We start from the raw sequence: 9,092 nt of genomic DNA, 5'->3' as shown, positions 1-9,092 counted from the left end.
TACTCGGGAGGCTGAGGCAGGAGAATCGTTTGAACCTGGGAGGCGGAGGTTGCGGTGAGCCGAGATCGCGCCATTGCACTCCAGTCTGGGCAAAAAGAGCGAAACTCCGTCTCAGAAAAAAAAAAAAAAGAAAGAAAGAAAGAGACAGAGAGAGAGATAAAGAGAAAGAAGAAAATAAACCTCCCAGCTTTTTTTTTTAATCAAAGATTTTGGTTGAATTTCTCTTCCTCATACCTCTGAACTTTCACCCACCCTGACCCTGAGCCCAGGTAACCACACCTTAGTAGCCCCTCCTGAGAAGCTGGCCTCAGGGTGAAACATTCTATGATCTACTTACTATCCAAGGGAGCCACCTTTTCATTCCACTTCCCGTGGGTAGAGAATAGACCCTTTCCTCCTACTGCAGGAACCCTTCCCCGTAGTCCCCACCCATCCCCATTTGCAATAATCCCTTCAAATAAAGTCTCTCCTTAACCAAATTTGATTTGTTTTTTATTTGCAATATATACAGTAGTCACCCCCTTACCTGAGGTTTTGATTTCCACAGTTTTAGTTACCACGTCCAATTACCCTCTGAAAATAGATGACTGTAGTAAGATATTTTGAGAGAGAGACCACATTCACATAACTTTTATTACAGTATATTGTTATAATTGTTCTATTTTATTATGAGTTGTTAATTTCTTACCGTGCCAATTTTATAAATTAAATTTTATTATAGGTATGTATAGGAAAAAAATATATACTGTATAGGACAGAATACTATCTGCAGTTTCAGACGTCCACCGGGGCTCTAGAAACATAAGGGAGGACTACTATGTTTGATTATGTGAATATGAAGAAAAATATAAGATACACATCAACACAAGTAACTTTAAAAGAGGGTGCGGGGCCAGGTGCGGTAGCTCATGCCTGTAATCCCAGCACTTCAGGAGGCTAAGGCAGGAAGATTGTTTGAGCTCAGGAGTTTCAGACCAGCCTGGGCAACATAGTGAGACCGTCTAAAAAATAAAAAATAAAAAAAAATCTCTGGCACATATAATAGAATCCCCTTTTTTTTTTTTTTTTTTTGACGGAGTCTCTCTGTCCTCAGGCTGGAATACAGTGGCCCCATCTCAGCTCACTGCAACCCCCAACTCCCTGGTTCAAACGGTTCTCCTGCCTCAGCCTCCCAAGTAGCTGGGACTACAGGCACGTGCCCATGCCTGGCTAATTATTGTATTTTTATTTAGAGACAGGGTTTGTTGTTGGCCAGGATGGTCTTGATCTCCTGACCTCATGATCCACTTGCTCGGCCTCCCAAACTGCCGTGATTACAGGTGTGAGCCACCGCGCCCCGCCAATAGAGTCCCTGTTATGTAAAATGTATGCTTTTGTATAAATACATAAGATTAAAAGATGGATTTATACATTGTAGCAAGCTGAATAATGTCCCCCAAAATATCCAGGTCCTAATCTCTAGAACCTGTGAATGTTGCCTTGAGTAGCAAAGTGGACTTTGCAGATGTGATTAAGTTACACACTGTGTGGCCAGGCATGGTGACTCATGCCCGTAATCCCAGGATTTTGGGAGGCCGAGGCAGGTGGATCACGAGATCAGGAGTTCAATACCAGCCTGGCCAAGATGATGAAACCCCGTCTAAAAAAAAAAAAAAAAAAAAAAAAATTAGCCGGGCACAGTGACAGGCGCCTGTAATCCGAGCTACTCGGGAGGCTGAAGCAGGAGAATCACTTGAATTCGGAGGGTGGAGGTTGCAGTGAGCCAAGATGGTGCCACTGTACTCCAGCCTAGGCGACACAATGAGACTCTGTCTCAAAAAAAAAGTAACACACCATGAGATGGAGAGATTATCCTGTGGGCCATAATGTAATCATATTGTCCTAGGAGGGAAACAGGGGCCGGGCGTGGAGGCTCACGCCTGTAATCCCAACACTTTGGAAGGCTGAAGCGGGTGGATCACGAGGTCAGGAGTTCGAGATCAGCTTCGCCAACACGGCGAAACCCCATCTCTATAAAAATACAAATTACCCGGGCATGGTGATGCGCCCCTGTAACCCCAGCTACTCAGAAGGCTGAGGCAGGAGAATTGCTTGAACCTAGGAGGCAGAGGTTGCAGTGAGCCGAGATCACGCCATTGCACTCCAGCCTGGGTGACATAGCAAGACTCTGTCCTGGAAAAAAAAAAAACAGGAGGGAAACAGAAAGAAAAGAAAGTGATATAATGGAAGCAGAGGTTGAAGTGATGCGCTTTGAAGACAGAGAAAGGCTAACACAACCCAAGGAATACACGCAGCCACCAGAAGCTCAGAGGCTCCCGAAGGAAGTAGCCCTGACAACTTTAGCCTTGACTATAGGCTGGTGAAACTGGTTTCAGACTTCTGACCTCCAGAACTGTAAGAGAATAAATCTACGTTGTTTTAAGCCACTAAATTGGTGATTTATTACGGTGGCCACAGGAAACAAATACAAATGTATATACACTGATTTATAGAAATCAGGGTGCACTGTCAAGTGAAGAAAGCAAATTTTAGGGTAATTGTATAATATGATTCCATTTTAATAAAAGCTACCAACTAAATATCTTTCTATATACATACATATATTAATACACTGATAGACATATATTTATGTTTTCTGTGTTTATATGAGCAAGAAAAAGGATTTGGAAGAATACACAACAGGTTATTGATGATGGTTAAATCATGTAAGTGGTTGGGGATGGGGTCGGGGAACGAATAAGGGATTGAGAGATTGCCATATGTATCTTCATTTTGTGCTCTTACTATGAGCATATACTGCCTTTGCAATTTAAAAAATATACAATTAAGGCATTTTTCAATAAGTCACATTAATATTAATGTAAAACAGGCTCAGCTGGGTACGGTGGCTCATGCCTGTAATCCCAGCACTTTGAGAGGCCAAGGCAGGTGGATCACCTGAAGTCAGGAGTTCAAGACCAGCCCCACCAACATGGTGAAACCCCATCTCTACTAAATACAAAAAATTAGCCTGGCATGGTGGCACATGACTAATTCCAGCTACTTGGGCAGTAGCTGAGGCAGGAGAATTGCTTGAACCCAGAAGGCAGAGGTTGCAGTGAGCCGAGATTGTGCCATTACACTCCAGCCTGAGCAACAAGAGCAAAACTCCATCTCAAAAAAAAAAAAACAAAAACAAAAAACAAAACAAAACAAAAACATGTAAGGCTCAACATGTCACCCCCAGGAGACAATGGGGCCAGGAAATATAATTAACCACTGACATGGATTATAAAGTTATGGACAAAATTATATGTATTTCTTAAACACAAAATCCTCCTCAAAAAGTGGCAACAGTGGTACTACTCTAGCATTGCTCCAAAATGAGCTCATCCCTACTGAGGAGTATTGATCAGTCTACCTTATTTTGGTATCAGGATTAAAATACATTGAGTGGATCTACGGGCACCGATCCACACGTTTATGTCGATGGAAATTTACTGGAAAAATAATTTAGGTGTTGGGGGTTTTGCACATAGTAACTTTATTTCTTACAATTACAAAATAACAGCTGCCACTTATTGAGTGCCTACTGTGTGCCAGATAATTTATATTTTCTGTTGTATGTATCAAATCACCCCAAATCATAGAGGCTTCAAACAGCAATCATTTTACTATCGCTTGAGGTTTCTGTGGGTCAGGAGTTTAGGAAGGTGTGGGCCAGGTGGTTCTGGCTCGAGATGTCTCTTGTGGTTGCAGTCAGAAGGTAGCTGAAGTGAGAAGGCAAGGGGTAGACTGGGAGGTTTGGGCTGGAGCATCGAGAACCTAACCAGCATATCTCTCTCTCTCTCCATTTAGTTTCAGGGGCTTTCTATGTGGTCTCTCTTTGTGGGCTAATTTGCTAATTTGGGCTTCCTCATAGCCAGGTGACTAGGATAATTGGTCTGCATACCTAGCAGCTGGCAGCCGGTTCTTACCCCAAGCAAGTGCCCTAAGAGAAAAAAGCCGGAGCTTATTGTCAGTATCCTCCAACCAAAGACCATCGTAAATGTATATGTAGTTCAACAAGTTGAACTTATTACTCCTTTCTGTGAGAGAGAATTCATGTGATGGGGGAACCATAGATTCTCAGTAACAGCGAGTTAGGAAGAACTAAATACATATAGGCTATTAGCTTGTTGAGTGATTCGAAGAAGGGTTTAAGGAAGCAGGAGTTCACTCTAGATTGGAGGCTGTTTGGATGCAATTCTTACTGGTATCTCAAGACATCTATATGGAGGGCAGACTTGGGTGAGGAAAAAACTATAATTGTTAAAGAACTAGCAGTCACTCATTTTGTCAAAAAGTCCAGAGTTGGTATTTTATGGGTGGCACAATGACACTGTTTTTGTGCTTAGAGAAGATTATGAGCTAGCCTTGCTTTATTTTGTTTTATCATGGTCTCAGGATAATCTCATCTGAGAATGATACTCTGTTAGATTATGTCCTATAAAAGAATAATATGAAGGCTGGGCACAATGGCTTACGCCTGTAATCCCAGCACTTTGGAAGGCCGAGGCAGGCAGATCACCTAGGCCAGGAGTTCGAGACCAGCCTGGCCAACATGGCAAAACCCCATCTCTACTAAAAATACAAAAAGTCAGGCGTGGTAGCTACTGGGCAGGCTGAAGCAGGACAATTGCTTGAAGCCAGGGGGCAGAGGTTACAGTGAGCTGAGATCGCACCACTGCACTCCAGCCTGGGTGACAGAATGAGGCTCCATCTAAAAAAAAAAAACAAATAATAATAATAATAATATGACTCAGTTGTAAGTGCCAGACCAGTTTCACAAAAAAAAAAAAAAAAAAAAAACAAAACTGTTTATTTTCCTATTCTTTCTCAGTATCTCCTTTTACGACCTAGCCAAAAAATTCATGTAGTCTCATTACCACCATAGTCCCAAATCCACCCAGACTCAAAGGAAGTGAATATAGACCCCACCTTTCAAAGGAACAGGGTGTCACCATCACATGGGAAAAGAGCATATGGGTTGGAGGATATTGCTGAAGCCATCAATGGTCTGCCACAAATGCTTTGCAAATTGCTCTCAGGCATAATTAATACTATTTTTCAGGTGAGTAAGCTAAAATTCAGAAAAGATTAAGTAAATTGTCCAAGATCTTTAGAATAGTAACTGATTGATACTGACATTAAAAGCACCAAGCTGTCTTTCCAATTTAATTGGCAAGCATGTATGAGCCTCTTTCCCAGTATCTTTTACTCATTGCTTGTAAAAATAATTATAAAGAGATATACTTTTTAGATCTCACCAAATACAACATGCTGAATAAGAAAAGCTATGATAGTCAAATCCATATTAAGATTACCATCCATTTAAAAAAATAATAAGACTGTAGTTCTTTTTTTTTTTTTGAGACGGAGTCTCACTCTGTCCCCCTGGCTGGAGTGCAGTGGCGCGATCTCGGCTCACTGCAAGCTCCACCTCCCGGATTCCTGCCATTCTCCTGCCTCAGCCTCCCAAGTAGCTGGGACTACAGGCGCCCGCCAACGCGCCCGGCTAATTTTTTGTATTTTTAGTAGAGACGGGGTTTCACCGTGGTCTCGATCTCCTGACCTTGTGATCCGCCCGCCTCGGCCTCCCAAAGTGCTGGGATTACAGGCGTGAGCCACCGCACCCAGCCAAGACTGTAGTTCTAAGTGACGGTTTTGGATGTTTGTCCCCTCTGAATCTCATGTTGAAATGTGATTCCCAGTGTTAGAGGTGGGGCCTGGTGGGAGGTAATTGGATCAATGGGATCCCTCATGAAAGCTTTAGCACCATCTCCTTAATGATAAGTGAGTTCTCACTCAGTTTACACAAGATCTGGTTGTTGAAAAGAGTCTGGAACCAGCCAGGTTTGGTGGTTTACACCTGTAATCCCAGAAATTTGGGAGGCCAAGGCAGGTGTATCACCTGAGGTCAGGAGTTCAAGACCAGCCTGGCCAACATGGTGAAACCCCGTCTCTACTAAAAATACAAAATACGTGGTGGTGGTGCATGCCTGTAATCCCAGTTACTCGGGAGGCTCAAGCAGGAGAATCGCTGGAACCTGAGAGGTGAAGGTTGCAAAGTGAGCCGAGGTCACGCCATTGCACACAGCCTGGGCAACAAGAGCGAAACTCTGTCTCAAAAAAAAAACTTCCCCCACTCTTGCCATGTAACATGTTGGCTCTCCGTCACCTTCCACTGTGATTGTAACCTTACTGAGGCCTCACCAGAAGCAAATGCCAGCACCATGCTTCCTGTAAAGCCTATAGAATTCTGAGCCACCAATTAAATCTCATTATTACTATTATTATTTGAGACAGGATCTTGCTTGCTCTGTAACCCAGGCTGGAGTGCAGCGGCACAATCATGGCTTACTGCAGTCTCGGCCTCCTAGGCTCAGGCAGTCCTCCCACTTCAGCCTCCCGAGTAGCTGGGACTACAAGCATGTACTACCATCCCGGCTAATTTTTGTATTTTTAAAATTTTTGTAGAGGTAGAGTTTCACTATGTTCTCCAGGCTGGTCTCGAACTCCTGGGCTCAAGCAATCCTCTGGCCTCTGTCGCACAAAGTGCTGGGATTATAGGCACGTGCCACTGTGCCTGACCTAAATCTCTTTTTTCAATAAATTACTCAACTCAGATATTTCTTTATAGCAACATAAGAACAGCCTAATGCACTAAGTGTTTGGATTTTTTTTTCTTTTTCTGAGACGGAGTATCACTCTGTTGCCCAGGCTGGAGTGCAGTGGTGTGATCTCAGCTCACAGAAACCTCTGCCTCCTGGGTTCAAGCAATTCTCCTGCTTCAGCCTCCCAGGTAGCTGGGACTACAGGCATATGCCACCACACCCAGCTAATTTGTATATTTTTAGTAGACATAGGGTTTTGCCACATTGACCAGGCTGGTCTTGAACTCCTGACTTCAGGTGATCCACCCACCTTGGCCTCCCAAAGTACTGTGATTATAGGCATGAGCCACCACGCCCAACCAAGATTTTATATTATATTATTTGTGAGGAGTATTTGAATACTAAAAATACCACAGTAGTAAAGAAGTGGCTTTGGAAGGCCAAGGCAGAGGATCACTTGAGGCCAGGAGTTTGAGACCAGCCTGGGCAGTATAACAAGACACCATCTCTACAAAAAATATAAATAAATAATAAACATAAAAATTAGTTGGGCATGGTAACTTGCACCTGTGGCCCCAGCTACACAGGAGGCTGAGGTAGGAGGATTCCTTGAGCCTGGGAGATGCAGGCTGTAGTGAGCCATGAACATGCCACTCCACTCCAACATGTGTGACAGAATGAGACTCTGTCTCAAAAAAAAAAAAAAAATTAAGACTCCTTTAATCTAGAACCAATGTTTAAGGTAGTTAAACAAAAGTCATTTCTATAAACATTCAATAGGAACTTTCCAAATATAATCTATAATTAAAGTTCATTTTAAAACCCTTACTTAAAAAGCTTTTTTTTAAAAAATTCTGTTTGTAGCATCCTATTACATACATTTATTGCTACTATACTTGAGGCTCACAAGGACAATAGCTGCTTTATCTCAGCTAAGCCTCTTTATTTTCTCTTTCACAAGTATTTGAAGAATACTGGTCAGTGTCAATCTGTCTTCGATTTGAATGGCCTAAAGTACACAAGGTACCAAACAAATGAAAATGTCAGAATTACCTGTCATTAAGCAGAGTGAATCAATAATACTATCTGCTTAGATGGCAACTTTGTTTAGAGAATTCACATTATTACCATTATCTTATTATAGGACCCATTACAAATCAATCAACTATATATTGGTTGAATGCAAATTATGTGCAGACCACATTTCTAGATGTGATCTCTTATATTCAGTATGTGAAAGACATTTTTACTCTTCCATCCACCTTTCCTTCCTTCTTTCCCTCCAAAAACATTTTAGAACACCTGCTATGTTCAGGGCCCCATGCTAGATGGCAGGAAGAATGTAGGAGTAATTAAGACTTGGTTCTTGTATTCATATTGTTTACAATTTAATAGAGAGGAAAGTACGTTCTTTGCACAACCCTAACTGCCCTTTTTTTTTTTTTGAGACAGAGTCTTGCTCTGTCGCCTAGGCTGAAGTGCAGTAGCGTGATCTAGGCTCACTGCAGCCTCGGCTTCCCTGGTTCAAGCTATTCTCCTGCCTCAGCCTCCAGAGTAGCTGGGATTACAGGCACCTGCCACCACGCCCAGCTGATTTTTGTATTTTTCCTAGAGATGGGGTTTCACCATGTTGGCCAGGTTGGTCTTGAACTCCTGACCTTGTGATCTGCCCACCTCGGCCTCCCAAAGTGCTGGGATTACAGGCGTGAGCCATCGCGCCCGGCTTGTTTGTTTGTTTTTTTGTTTGTTTGTTTAGACAAGGTCTCACTGTCTCACCCAGGCTGGATTGCAGTGGTGTGATCACGGCTCACTGCAGCCTCAACTTCCCCAAGCTCAAGTGATCCTCCCACCTCAGCCTCCCAAGTAACTTGGACCACAGGTGTGCACCACCATGCTCAGCTAATTTCTTATATTTTTTGTAGAGATGGAGTTTCTCCATGTTGCCCAGGCTGGTCTTGAACTCCTGGGTTCAAGTGGTCCTCCTGCCTTGGCCTCTGAAAGTGCTGGGATTAAAAGAGCTTGAGCTAGGTCGGGTGTGGTGGCTCACACCTGTAATCCCAGCACTTTGGGAGGCCAAGGCGGGTGGATCACCTAAGGTCAGGAGTTCAAGACCAACCTGACCAACATGGTGAAACCCTGTTGCTACTAAAAATACAAAAATTAGCGGGGTGTGATGGTGGGCGCCTGTAATCCCAGCTACTCAGGAGGCTGAGGCAGGAGAATTGCTTGAACCCAGGAGGCAGAGGTTGCAGTGAGCTGAGATCGCGCTGCTACACTCCAGCCCGGGTGACAAAGCGAGACTGACTCTGTCTCAAAACAAAACACAAAAATAACAACAACAACAACAACAACAAAATTGTTTCCCACTTTAAATAGAAACCTGATTCATAGAACACTCATTCTTTTACTTGAGAAAGATTTATTGAGCATCTATTATACACCACGTACTAGGCATAG

Source organism: Mandrillus leucophaeus, unplaced genomic scaffold (assembly GCF_000951045.1).
Source record: "Mandrillus leucophaeus isolate KB7577 unplaced genomic scaffold, Mleu.le_1.0 Scaffold273, whole genome shotgun sequence".
Lineage (NCBI taxonomy): Eukaryota > Metazoa > Chordata > Mammalia > Primates > Cercopithecidae > Mandrillus > Mandrillus leucophaeus.
The sequence above is the reverse complement of the archived record's forward strand: the minus strand, read 5'-3'. Positions refer to the sequence as shown.